A 15,253-nucleotide genomic window follows, 5' to 3' on the forward strand; every position below is an offset into this window, starting at 1 on the left:
CTACTTAATATACCTAGAGATATAAGTATATTATTTCCTTTTACGTCTAGTAGATTAAATCTTTCTAGAAGTTATTAGATATAATAGGCTTAAGAGATAGTTATAGATCTTCTAGATCTATCTCTTGTTATATAAAGCCCTAGAAATTTAAAAACTTCACCTAGGTCTTAAATCTCTATATATTTAGAGATTTTACCCTTTATATTTTCTATATACTTAATATCTTTATTAAGTATAAGAAAATCATTAACATAGGTAATAATATAATAAGGATTATTTTTATCTTAGTTATAATAGGTAGCTTTATTAGATTTTAAAGATATAAAACCTATATCTTTTAATATAGATTTAATCTTTAACTGCCACTACCTAGGAGCTTATTTAAGGCCATATAAAGCCTTTAAAAGTAATAATATCTAATTCTTATTATTTTCCTAATTTATAGTATTTAAATTAGGGTATTTATTAAAGAAATCAGATAAAGGGATATTAGAAAGGTCTATATATACCTCTTCTTCTAAATCCCTATATAGAAAGGCTCTAACAATATTAATTTATTAGATTTCCTAATCCAAGGCTGCTGCTATAGCTAATAGTACTCTATAAGTAGTAGGGTTACTACCTACAGTAAAGGTTTAAAAGTAATCTAGCCTATATTTTTACTAAAAACCTCTAACATATAATTAGGCCTTATATTTATTAATATTACTATTAATATTAAATTTTTTCTTAAAGACCTATTTAGCAGTTAAAGGTACCCTAGAAGACTTATATACTTTATTAGGTTCTACTACTTTTAAAGTGCCTCTTTAGATAATAGTAGCTAATTCTTTATATATAGCTTCTAACTAGAGGTCTTTTTTAGGTCCTTCTAGAGCTTGTTTTAAAGTAGTAGGCTCTAGAGGTTTAATACTATAGTTATATTCTATAGTATTATTATAGGCCTTATATTTATCTTTTTCTTCTTTAGATATAGAAGGTATTCTAACTTCTATATTAGAAGAAGGAATAATTTCTTTATTTATAGAAGTACTAGAAGGAATAGTAGTTTTTTCTCCCTCTCTTATAGGACTTTCTATAAATTTAATATATAAAGTCCTTGCTATAGAGGACCTATAAGGCCTAGAAGGGATATATATAGTATATATATTATTTCCTTCTATAGATAAATAAATACCCTCTTCTATATAGGTATTTAATTTATCTAACTAAATACGCCTTTCCTTAGGTCTATAAATTAAGACCTTAGAGCCTATTTTCTTTAATTTAGATAAATCTAGCTTATTATCTTTATTAGGATAAAAATAGTCTAGAAAAGCCTCTATAGGGGTCTTTTCTAGTCTTCTTATAGTAGTATAATTTAATAACTTAGTAGTTTCTTTAAGAATAATATCCTATAGAAACTTAGGTAAGTTATTTGCTGCTATAATAGTCCTAGATTTATCTAGAATAGCTCTATTAGATCTTTCTGCTATTCTATTTTGCTTTAGTGTATAAGGCGTAGAGGGTTCTAATATAATCCCTCTTTCTTTAATATAAGTAGATAATTCTCCTATATTAAATTTAGTTCTATTATCTAAGCGTAGACGCTTAGGATAATTATACCCCTGATTTTTATAATATTCTAGCTTATTTTTTAAGATATTAATTATATCTTCTTTATTCTTAGAGAATTTAATATCTCTAAGGCTAGAATAATTATCTGTAAATAGAATAGCGTAGTTATATCTATTAATAGATATAGGGGTAATTTTAAGAGTATCTATATATACTCTTTCTAAGGGAAAAGTAGCTTTATTATAGTTAATTTTAGGCTGTTGCCTAGTTAACTTAGAGCTTATACAGTTAGAATAGTATAGGTCCTCTTCCTTTAATTTTTCTAAAGGAATTCCCTTAGTTAACTTAGCTGTTTTAACTAAGTAAGGATAAGAAGGATAACCTAATTTTTGATGCTATTCTTCTGTTATAGTAAATACCTCTTTTTTTTCTTGATTTATAGAGGTATTATCTTCTATATTAGAAAATATATTTTCTCTAGTATTTTCTAGAGATAAAGAAGGGCTATTATCTTCTATATTATATAGAAGATTATTTTTAAGAGTATAAGTAATATTTAAGTAGAAACCTCTTTTTGCTATATTAATATTAGCAAAAGGTTCTCTATTACTATTATATAGATTCTAGTTAATAAGGAATCTACCTCCTTTATAGTGTAATAGGCCTAAAAATATAGATATAGGAAATTCTAGTATATATAAGGTATTTTTAAGCCTTATATAGTTAATTTCCCCCTTAAAGTAGATAGGAAGTAGTACAGTTCCTATCCCTTTAGGTCTAATAGGTCCTCCTCCTATATTAACTAAAGGAATATCTTCTTTAGTTAATAAGTCTAGGAAATAGTCCTTATTATTTAATATATAGACTATTAAACCTATATTATATAACTATTTGTTCCTTTAGTTTAAATAGTTGTAATAGGCCTTATAAGTGTAATATTTACCTTCTTAAATATCCTCTTCTAGAGGCTGGTTGGCTTGTTAGTTTATAATAAAAGTTGCCCTTTCTTTGCCTTTAAAAGGCTATAGGTTTAAATCTAGGTTATTTACCTTTTCTTTAGGTCTTTTAAAACCTTTATTACCTCACTTATAAGGTTTCTTATCCTTATTAAAAAGATTCTTATATTCTTTAGTAGAATTACCCTTATTAGAAGAGTTATTATTTCTACTATAATTATTAGACATAGGCGTATTATTTTTACGCCAGTTTTTGTCTAATATATTGTTAATAAGGGCTTCTAGAGAAGGAGGCTCTTTAGTTCTTAAAGCACTTCTCTGTCTTTCTGCTTAAATAGGAAAATAACTGCTTAAAGCAGCTATAAAGACCGTTTTTTAGTCTATATCTTCTATTTTAGCCCCTACGTTATTTAATTTAGAGATATAACCTTTAAAAGAGCTAATAAACTCGTTTAAAGTATTATAATTCTCTAATTTAATAGCGTAAAATTCTAAGTATAACTGTTACCTTAGAACAGGGCCTGTTCCCTTGTAAGAAGATTTTAGTATATTTAAAGTATCCTTAGGATCCTTTAAATTAAATACTAAAAATAAGGGATCTTTTTAAAGATTCTGCCTTATAATTAATAGGGCTTATGTTTTTTATTCTTTAGAGATATCCTTATATCTTATCTCTTCTTTAAAATAAGTATTAAGCTTTAATAGCTTAAAAAAGAGATAAATAGAAGTAATCTAGGAATTCTAATTCTTTATACCCTAGAGACGTTATTCTAGAGGCAGTAAACAGCCTGTAGTAGCCTTAATAAGATCTACTATTTTTTCAGGATTTTTAACTAAATATAAGATAAGTATTTTTATAACCTATAGAGATCTTACTCTTTCTACCTCTTTATATAAATCTATATCTTTATATAAGATATATATAAGGCGGCTAGAGGATTTATAGCTACTATTAAGACTTATGTAACCTCATAGTAGATATTTAATACCTCTTTTAGTATAAGAGATACTGACGGTCTTACTCGTTCTGCCTTAATATTCTTATAAAGAAAAAATAGTATAAGGGATCTACTTTTATAAATAGATAAATAAATAGGCTACTTAAGAGTATATATAACTCTTATAGTAATAAAGATACCCTAGGTATATTACCTAGGCTTATAACCTATTAGCACAACAGGTAAGCTAGTCTCTTAGATAGAGAATTCTAGCTTAGGAGAATATAAGAGAGTATATCTCTTATATAAAGATATATCCTATAGAAGCAAGAATATAAGATAAAAAGGAGATATAAATGCTTATACCTAGGGTAGATAAATAGAGGATATAAGGATATATAGTTAAAAGAGTGTATAGTAGTTAGATTATTAACTATTTGCTTGCTTAGAGAGAGAAGGAAAGGAAACTAGAAACAGGAAGAATTCTAGCCCTTATATAGACCTATACAGCTTACTAGAATATTCTATACTTACGTAAGCTGCTTATAAATTAACCCTTAGTTACGTAACATAATAACCTTAAGTAAATAACCCTAACTTAAAACAATAACCTTATAGGAATAACAAAGGTAGAAGGTAGGATCTAGAGAGATCTTAGACATTCTAGTACCTTCTCTAATCTTTGGTTGATTACGTAATTAGACATGCTTACGTAATTAATATATATATTAATTTACTAAGTAAGTAGATTATAAATATATATATCTTATATATATATAACCTCTATAATAGAGGAAATCTAAGATAAAGAAGTATAAGAATACTTAGAGATATTCTTACTTCTAATACTCCCTCTTTTGCTTTATTATAAAGTAAAAGTGGTTAAGTAAAAAGAGTTACCCTAGAGTTGCGCAGTAGCGTATAGGGTAAATATTAATAAGTATAATAACTTATTAATAAAAAATCCTAATAATAGTAGGAAAAATATACTATATATATAGGTATATTATATAGGCTTATTATTATTAAATAGGCCTATAAGCTTAATAAATTCTTGAAATTTAACCCTAGGAAGAGGTTTTGTTAAGCCATCTGCAGGCATAGAAGAAGTAGGAATATATTCTACTTCTATATTGTCATTTTTAACTTCTTAGTAAGTATAATAATAATATAAGGCAGTATACTTAGTCCTTTAATAATATTCTAGGTTATAAGCTAAGCTTAAGGCAGCATTATTATCTGTTTTAATATTTATAAGGGATATATTATACCCTATTTTAAATAATAAGCCTTTAAGCTAGACTACCTCCCTAATAGCTTCCTATAGGCTATTAAATTTAGCCTTAGTAGTAGATAGGGATATAGTAGACTGCTTTTTAGATTTCTAACTAATAGGTCCTCCTAGTAAAGTAAAGATATAACTAGAAGTAGATTTTCTAGTTTCTTTATAACTAGCCTAGTTAGAATTAGTATATCCTACTAAGTTAAGGGTATTATTAGAGCTATTATTATCTATATTACTATTATAAGTAATATTATAATTAATAGTCTCTTTTAAATATTTTAAAATACCCTTTCCTTATTTAAGTAGGAATTCTATTAGGTTATATAGGTAATAAGAAGTAAAAGATACGCTATAGGCAATATCTAGCCTAGTTATAAACATAGCGTATATAAGAGAACCTATAAGGCGTTAATATTCCTTTAATAGGTTATTAGAAGAAGTATATCCTTCTATCTTATTACCTAGAGGACTATTTAATATACCTAGTAATATAGGTATATTATTTCCTTTTACTTCTAGTAAATTAAATCTTTCTAGAAGTTATTAGATATAATAGGCTTAAGAAATAGTTATAAATCTTTTAGATCTATCTCTAGTTATATAAAGCCTTAGAAATTTAGAAACTTTACTTAGGTCTTATATCTCTATATATTTAGAGATTTTACCTTTTATATTTTCTATATACTTAATATCTTTATTAAGTATAAGAAAATTATTAACGTAGGTAATAATATAATAAGGATTATTTTTATCTTAGTTATAATAGGTAGCTTTATTAGATTTTAAAGATATAAAACCTATTTCTTTTAATATAGATTTTATCTTTAACTACTACTACCTAGGAGCTTATTTAAGGCTATATAAAGCCTTTAAAAGTAATAATATCTAATCCTTATTATCTTTCTAATTTATAGTATTCAAATTAGGATATTTTTCAAAGAGATTAAATAAAGAGATATTAAAAAGGTCTATATATACCTCTTCTTCTAAATCCCTATATAGAAAGGCTCTAATAATATCTATTTATTAGATTTCCTAATCTAAATATACTACTAAAGCTAATAGTACCCTATAAGTAGTAGGGTTACTACCTATAGTAAAGGTTTAAAAGTGATCTAGCCTATATTTTTACTAGAAACCTCTAACACATAATTAGGCCTTATATTTATTAATATTACTATTAATATTAAATTTTTTCTTAAAGACCTATTTAGTAGTTAAAGGTACTCTAGAAGACTTATATACTTCTTTAGGTAATACTGCTTTTAAAGTGCCTTTTTAGATAATAGTAGCTAATTCTTTATATATAGCTTCTTACTAGAGGTCTTTTTCTAGTCCTTCTAGAGCTTGTTTTAAAGTAGTAGGCTCTAGAGTTTTAATACTATAGTTATATTCTATAGTATTATTATAAGAATTATATTTATTTTTTTCTTCCTTAGATATAGAAGGTATTCTAACCTCTATATTAGAAGAAGAAATAATTTCTTTATTTATAGAAGTACTAGAAGAAATAGTAGATTTTTCTCCCTCTCTTATAGTACTTTCTATAAATTTAATATATAAGGTCCTTACTATAGAGGACCTATAAGGCCTAGAAGGAATATATATAGTATATATATTATTTCCTTCTATAGATAGATAAATACCTTCTTCTATATAAGTATTTAATTTATTTAACTAAATACGCCTTTCTTTAGGTCTATAGACTAAGACCTTAGAGCCTATTTTCTTTAATTTAGATAAATTAGGCTTATTATCCTTATTAGGATAAAAATAGTCTAGAAAGGCCTCTATAGGGGTCTTTTCTAGTCTTCTTATAGCAGTATAATTTAATAACTTAGTAGTTTCTTTTAGAATAATATTCTATAAAAACTTAGGTAAGTTATTTACTACTATAATAGTCCTAGATTTATCTAGAATAGCTCTATTAGATCTTTCTGCTATTCTATTTTGCTCTAGCGTATAAGGTGTAAAGGGCTCTAATATAATCCCTCTTTCTTTAGTATAGGTAAATAATTCCCCTATAAGAGCTTATAAACTTATTTAAAGTATTATAATTCTCTAATTTAATAGCGTAAAATTCTAAGTATAACTGTTACCTTAGAACAGGGCCTGTTCCCTTATAAGAAGATTTTAGTATATTTAAAGTATTCATTAGATCCTTTAAATTAAATACTAAAGATAGAGGGTCTTTTTAAAGATTCTGCCTTATAATTAATAAGGCTTACGTTTTTTGTTCTTTAGTTATATCCTTATATTTTATCTCTTCTTTAAAATAAGTATTAAGCTTTAATAGCTTAAAAAAGAGATAAATAGAAGTAATCTAGGAATTCTAATTATTTATTCCTTAGAGACGTTATTCTTAAGGTAATAAACAGCCTGTAGTAGCCTTAATAAGATCTACTATTTTTCTAGTATTTTTAACTAGAAATAAGATAAGTATTTTTATAACCTATAGAGATCTTACTCTTTCTACCTCTTTATATAAATCTATATCTTTATATAAGATATATATAAGGCGGCTAGAGGATTTATAGCTACTATTAAGACTTATGTAACCTCTTAGTAGATATTTAATACCTCTTTTAGTTATAAGAGATACTAAGGGCTTACTCTTTCTGCCTTAATATTCTTATAAAGAAAAAATAGTATAAGGGATCTACTTTTATAAATAAATAGGCCACTAAAGAGTATATATAACTCTTATAGTAATATTAAAACCCTAGGTATATTACCTAGGCTTATAACCTGTTAGCATAATAGGTAAGCTAGTCTCTTAGATAGAGAATTCTAGCTTAGGAGAATATAAGAAAGTATATCTCTTATATAAAGATATATCCTATAGAAGTAAGAATATAGGATAAAAGGGAGATATAAATACTTATACCTAGGGTAGATAAATAAAGGATATAAGAATATAGTTAAAAGAGAGTATAGTAGTTAGATTATTAACTATTTACTTACTTAGAGAAAGAAAGAAAGGAAACTAGAAATAAGAAGTATTCTTGCCTTTATATAGTTATACTTAGCTTACTAGAATATTCTATACTTACATAAGCTGCTTATAAATTAACCTAGTAGACGCATAAGATAATAACCTTAACTAAATAACCCTAACTTAAAGTAATAACCTTATAGGCAAGATAAAGTTAGAAGGTAGGATCTTAGGAGATCTTAGACATTTTAGTACCTTCTTTAATCTTCTATTAGTTACGTAATTAGACATACTTATATAATTAATATATATATTAATCTACTAAGTTAGTAGATTAAAAATATATATATATTATATATATATAACCTCTATAATAAAGGAAATATAAGATAAAGAAGTATAAGAATATTAGAGATATTCTTACTTCTAATACTATATTATAGATTTATAGTGTCTAACTAATTATAAAAAGCTTTTTAGTATAGTTATATTATCTAGGGGTAAGATAAGAGATTAAATAGTACTATTAAATAATTTATATACTACCTATAGTTATACTTAGATTTTAATAATACTATACGCTTTTATATTATATAATATAGTCTAGATATAGGTTATAAGGTCCCTAGCTATATATATATTATTAAGTGTAAATATAGCCTGTTTTTATTACTTTATTACTTTACTATAGTAAGGTTTAAACTACTTTATAAGCTTAGCTATAATAGTAGAAATTATTACTATATAGTATAAATTATAATTAGTAAATATAAGTATCTATAAGTACTATATAAGTACTAATCCTTAAAGATATTATATTTATACTTTATAGACTATTATATTACTATATAAAGCAGCTAAATCTACTAACCTATTAGTAAATATATATATATTAGTATAGACTATTAGTTTCCTATTACTTACTATACCTAAGTGTATAAGATCCTTAGCTTCTAGGTTAAAGATACTTATATCTACTAAACGTAAGGACGCTATATAGTTTTTTACTAAGGTACCCTTATTACTATTCTATTATATATTATTTTATTAAAATACTTTACTTATTAAAGCTATAAAATTAGTTTATAGTTAATTTTATTATTACTTTATAGCTACTACTATTAGCTATACTACTTTTACTAGTGTTATAAATACTATTATATTATTTAGTAATAACTAATATAATTAATAATCTAGATTTACTAGTGCTTAGTGTCCTTCCTTAATAACTAAGATAAAAAGTAAGGTATTAGAGGATTATTATTTAAGAAGTGTAATAAGTATATATATATAATCTAAGTAAAGTAGTATATTACTAGTACTATATACTTACTTATAGATAAAAGTAGTATCTACTTTTATATTAATAGGTATTAGTCTCTAAAGTTTAAAAACTAAAGCGTAATATACTATTTAATATAGTTAGATCTTCTAACTACTATAGCGTTAGTAATAAATATAGATCTAGTAATAATAACCTAAATATTAAATTATTAAGGTGTTATAGTAAGATAAAAGTAGGTTATAGTTTAAATAGCGCTACTAGTATTTTATATAGTTAAAAAGGCTTATTATTATAAAATATATTTATATAGTAATACTAGCTCTTAAAAAAAGCCTTAAGTGTTTATAAGCTAGTTTACTTTATAAGGTATAGTTCTTTAAAGTATATAAGACGTTAGTAATTTTTTAAAATATTATTAAGAAGCCTTATAGTATATATAACGTTAGCCTTAGTAATATATATTAATTTACTATACTTTATAAAGTTTAGTAGTTACTTTATATAAGCCTATAAATTATTTACTAATATCTTTAGGTAGTTTAAAATAAAGGTATAAAGAAGTAAAAGTAAATAGATAATAATAAGTTTTTAGATTATATAAAGTTAGTTTAAATAAAAAATAAGTAAATAATACTAAAAGTTTTTAAATTATATAATTATGGTTAAAAAATAGTAAGGTAAGGTAAGGCTTTTATATCTACTTTAGTTAGTAGTAAGCTTATATATTAACTTTAGTTAGTAGCTTATTACTATATATAAAGTAACTATAGTAGACTATAACTTTATATGTTTAGTAGCTAATATAGCTTTAAACTAAAATCTTATGTCCTGTAGTCTTCTAGTTATTACTTAGTTATACTACTAACTGTAATAGTCTACACCTAGGGGCAAGTTAAGTGTGTGTATCATAGATGTATTCCGCTAGACTAGTGTAGATCTACAACATCCTATGTACCCTTCAGATACATGCCTGCCTGAGGCATCCCTCACAAGCTCGTAATCCTCGGACACGTGATCTTCAACTGAATATGGATGTAGACATTTTTGCTGTACGAATGCAGTTCACGACATTTATGCATGGCTATCTATCGAGCTTCCGGTCGTTGCGAAGTGCATAGTGCTCATTCGCCGCCGCCGGCGCCTTGTTGGCTCGCTACATAGATGATCCAATGCCAACTGAATGGCGACGCTTTCAAATCACGGTTCGGACCAAGAGCGGCCGCGTTCGAGGCTGTCAGGGATCCTTGACTGACAGGCCCTGGAAACCCCTGTGAATTCGAAGCTTGATACATTTGAGACTGCACAGCCCTGGGCGGGAGACAATTCGGTGTTCCACGGCTGGAAGGACTCCCGATGCTTCAAGTTTCTGACAGACAGTGAAAGGGTGGCGTCTGAAATCACAGATGGGCTAATGGATGAGCAATGCTGGCAATCGAGGTTTGTCTTGTGTGAGGCGTACGTTCGGCACGCACGGAGATTAGCTTCAGCCCCCAAAGGAGGTAGATGCACCAGCTAGATACTAGCACCAAGTGCACCTACACTAGTAAACTTAATAACTAGGCAGGTAGTTTACCTAGGTAGGAAGCGCGCATGGAGACACACGGCCCCAAGGAGGTGCTAGAAATGAGACCCGCACCCGCCAGTTAAACATGCCCGCGCGGCTTGTTTTGCCGTGAACTGCCACGGATCTGATCAAGGCCCCCCGGATGCAAATGTACAGTATAGGTATACGGAAAACTGTCTAGCGAAAGAGAGCGGGAATACAACCGGTCTGGGATGAGAGCTGCACGACGAGGTTTAAAAAGAAGATAGGAAGCATCTAGCGTTATTCTGTCCGAGAAGTATGAAACGTGTGTTCTCTCTGTTTCCGCCAACTGAGTTATCGGTGCTAACCAACACAAACATGACTAGATCTGACATGACACAACCTCCCATGACAAAGAAGAAGGAGAGTCATAGGTTGTTTCTGTTCCTGGTCTGGGCCGGGCTGGAACAAAGGAGATGTGTCGAAACTAGTTTGAATAAAACGAACGGCTCGACAGCCGTTATCCGTTGAGCCCCAAAAGCCACTGAGGTAGGTAGTATGTGAGTATGAATGCTTACCAACCACCCGAATCGTTGGAAGCGCGGTGCCCTGGCGGGCTTCTTTCTTTCCCCTTTTCCGAGCGAGTTTGAAATACCTACCGAAGTGTTGGCACAGGAAAAATGAGACGCGCCAACAACGGTGCGGGTTGGCGCGCAATGCTTGTCGAGTCGCATCGAGAGGATATGATGTCAGGCCGTCTTGCCGCACGGCAATGGGTGGAGTCCGTTGCGGAATGCCTGCCCGATCGGTGTGCGAATTGACCAAAGTTGAAATACTTCCAAAAGCCATCAAAAAAATCAATCCATATCGGCCGGCTGGACAGATGCAGGCAGATCGAGATTGGTGCATGGGTGTTCACAGCGGCCTGGCGGATTCGTGGACATTTACGGATACATTGGATAACAATGCAAGGCAACATGAGTGCCGTCCAATCCTTCCTTGGTGGGTTATAGACAAGCGTACTTTAGTATCGCCCCCCCCTTTCCCATCCCACTCTCGTTCTCCTGGCAGAGTGGATAGGAGGACGTGTACGGAGTAGATGACGGCATCATCGTCGACGACAACCGCCGGGGCTTTGGTAGGTGGACCGTAGCGCCAATCCGAAAAGAAATGACCGACCGATATTTGCGAGGGGCCGATACGGCGACGCTAAAGCAGCAGCCCACCGTGCCGAAGGTCTTGCCTTTGCCCTCTGATTGACTCTTTCTAAGCCGGTACCTGCATCCGACAGCACATCTACATCGCCTCGATTTTCACAGTGCTGATTACTAGCGTCTTAACTGTCTGCTGGCGCCCTGATCGTAACGAATGCGTTCCCTGTTTTTTTTTCCTTTCCTTTTTTTTCGGTTTTTGTTTTCCAGCCCCGACCTCTCTCTACTCTCATCCTCCCCACCCCCCTCCCTTTCCTTGCCCCAAACAGACGGGGACTTCTCGAAACCTCCGGAGGCCCCCAATTAGCGTTCTTTGAGCGGGCGAGTCGAACGGGTTGCTGATGCTGATAAGCTTCGATGCCAGATGGCAGCGTGTCCCTGTCAAAACTTGACCATGACTGAGGCATGGTTGCACGCCCCGCTTTTCCCACCTGTCTTGATGTACCACTGTACTTTGTGTTAGGTAGCGTAGAGTACACCTGGCAGGTACCTACCTGTACGTGTAGAGCGAAGACATTATACAGCGTAGATACGGTAGGGCCGATGAGCTGCTGCCGCTGCACTACACTAGCGAAAGTCTACTACAGGTACATACGTAGGATGTAGGTATGCTTCCATTTGAAATGGAGCAATCTGAAAATAAACTGTGGGCCAGCTAGACAAGCGATGGTCTCCGAGGGGAAGTACAACTTCGCGCATCAATTACATCGAGATGGAAACATCGATAAGTTGTTCCATCGTCTTCTCCCGGGCCTGTGATCACATGATATGATTACTGTCACCGAGACGGAGGCAAAGAACAAGCGACAAAGCATCGAACATCTTGATGGGATCTACAGTATGTCGCAAGAAGCAGAGTAGTGGTACAATACTGCAGACTGCAATCAAGCCTTCGGCGAGTTCGACAGTCCATCATGGGGGACCAACATGGCATTGTCTGGTTCAACTCGCTGTTCCCCATTGCTGACCGTGCCCTGGTAGTGCTGATCCGCCGGCGGGGTTTGCGGGTGCGGCCACGACTGTCAGCAACAAGCCGCGTCTTTGACGTGAATGACGATCGAACGAGATGCAACCCGCGTGCACGTATAGCTTTTGTTTGTGTCTAAAGATAACTGATGGGTACACTAGTAGAGAGAGCCACACCATGCACTGTACGGATACTACAGGTACATAACAAGCAACCTAGGAACCAGCTTACACGAGCTGCAGCCGGAGCCGTCGTAGCACTTGCTCATCACGCTCATGCTCGTACTACGTATGCTCTTGGCGCTCGGTCACACTAGTGGGGAAGGAAGACGCGTGGTCGTGCCGACAACGCATCCTTGATTGTGGCTACTACTAGGTGGCTGGGTGGGCTGATGGGCCTAGCCTCCCAAGGAAAGAATCGGTTAATTGACGACACCTGCCTGCGCCTGTTCCCGGCCGGTCATCCTCCAACGTAGCAGAATCAATGATTGGTGCCTCCTCTCTTTTGACGGCTTAAAGTGTGCTGAAGTACAAATCTGTCCCTGCTTGCGGTTGTAGGTCCTATCCAAGGGTCAAAACGTGCAACGGCCAACTCAATTCCATGCAATCGAACGTCGGGTTCTTTTCTTGGACATGTTCATGTATCGGACGGGGGGTATGCAGCTGCCGTTGCAGTGCATGCATAGCGCAGTATCCGTACAGTGCCTTGAGATGAAAGCTGGCAGACCCACGACCGTACGTGAAAGTTGGTGTCGCTCCAAGCTTGTTTCTCTGCCTGCTTTCTAGTGTCGTGGTTAAGGTTGGATGGCGACGACGACGACGACGACGACGACGACGACGTAGTACCAAGCAGGGACTCAGGACTGGCACGAGATTTTCGGCCATCGCCGCATGAAACTGAAGAGGAAGTTGGCGTAAAGTGAAGCGAGACGAGCATGATCAGAGCTCTCTCTCCCTCTCTCCTCTTGCCGTGTTCCGTAATTGTCGCCCATATTTTTGCCAGGGTCGATTACGGGTAGCAAGAAAATAAGGAACAGGTCACCAGTTAATTAATTAAAACGGCCGTCGACGCAACACGAGCCCCTCCGCCGCCACACCGCCAGCATTTCGCTCCTCCCACAGTGACTGAGACGGCAATCGCAACGGCCCGAGGGAAGGGGATCAGGACAGAGCTGGCTGCTGGCCCTCTGATGAAGGATAGCCGGACAAGGGCTGCTGCTGCTTAGGTAGTGTGGAGCCAGAGCCTTGAAAAGTGACTCTCACTGGTCAGAGATATGCTGGACATGCACAAGAATCTTGAAATACTTGTTGCTGACATAATGAAGGAATTACGGTCATGGATACCTGAAAGGACAGCTACAGGCTGCAGCTGCCTCGCCTCGCCTCAGACACAGACAGAACGGAGTGGTGTATGTACCAAAGAATCTACCTAGGTACCTACCTACGATATCTAGAGATAGGTACCTCGAAATCGAAACCAAGGATCAATAGCCAAACACCAGACGCTCCCGCGACGAGACGAACCCTCACCTTACGTGCTTACTTGGCCTGTTCACGGTCGCCGTGTCGCCCTCGACGGGGGTTCTGGGGTGGAAGTCTGTTTGAAGAAGGCTTAGAGATGGCACTAAATTGATACTGGCACATCAAGTTTCGCAACGCCCGGCCTTGCTCTCCAGTGTACCTATCGTATTGTACAGAGTACTTCGTACAGTAGTCTGAGAATCCTGGAATGCAACCCCTGGCTGGGTCGCCCCTTTCGTTCTTTGCCCACTCCTTCCTTTGACCGAGATGTTTGTCATCGATCAACTAGGAAGGAAATCACGGGGGACTATGAGATCACATGGGGGCAACGCCTCGCCAACGCAGAAGACTACGCTAATTACTATGTTAGCATACCATGTATGGTACACTATGTGGTGCTTAAACGCGAAGAACCTCAAAGAGTTGAAAAGGCTGTGAGGCGGTGGCAGGAGGCCAGCCACCAGGCGGCAGTCGTCAACCAGGCAGTCAGGTAGGGAGGGTACCGACTACAGTATGTGCATAATCGCTTCCTTGATCCATCTCCGCCGACTCATCCATCTCACCTGCAGAGTCCAGGAAAACGCACAATTGGAAACGAACCCAGGGCCTCCTGATCCGAGTGGAGCGGGGCCGGCAGACGACAAGATCTGTTGTATAGGTACACAGTAAATATTTGTGTGTCGTGTCTCGGTGAGTGCACTTAGAGACGGATAAAATAGCACCGCCATGAGACCGATCGAGTCAGATGCTGACGAATGGGAGGGGGGTTGATTAGGACAACCGACGACAACCATGATGGCAAAGTACAAATACCAGAAGCCAATTGAGCCAAAGGTCAAGACCGCATAAGTTGGAGGGCTGGCACGTTGGTCAGGTCGGACGCACTCAGAGACAGAGCCAAGAATGGATGTCAATAATTTTGTGAGCAAGTTTGGCTGCGACGAACCATCTCTTCCAAGGCCTAGGTTGACGTGCCGTTGGGCGACCAGAAGGGGCCTGCCAACCGTCACCAACCCCCCTGTCGAGTGTCTGGGAATGCCCCCACCTTTCCAAGGAGGTTACCTACACACCGGC

Source organism: Colletotrichum graminicola (genome assembly GCF_000149035.1).
Source record: "Colletotrichum graminicola M1.001 genomic scaffold supercont1.19, whole genome shotgun sequence".
Taxonomy (NCBI): domain Eukaryota; kingdom Fungi; phylum Ascomycota; class Sordariomycetes; order Glomerellales; family Glomerellaceae; genus Colletotrichum; species Colletotrichum graminicola.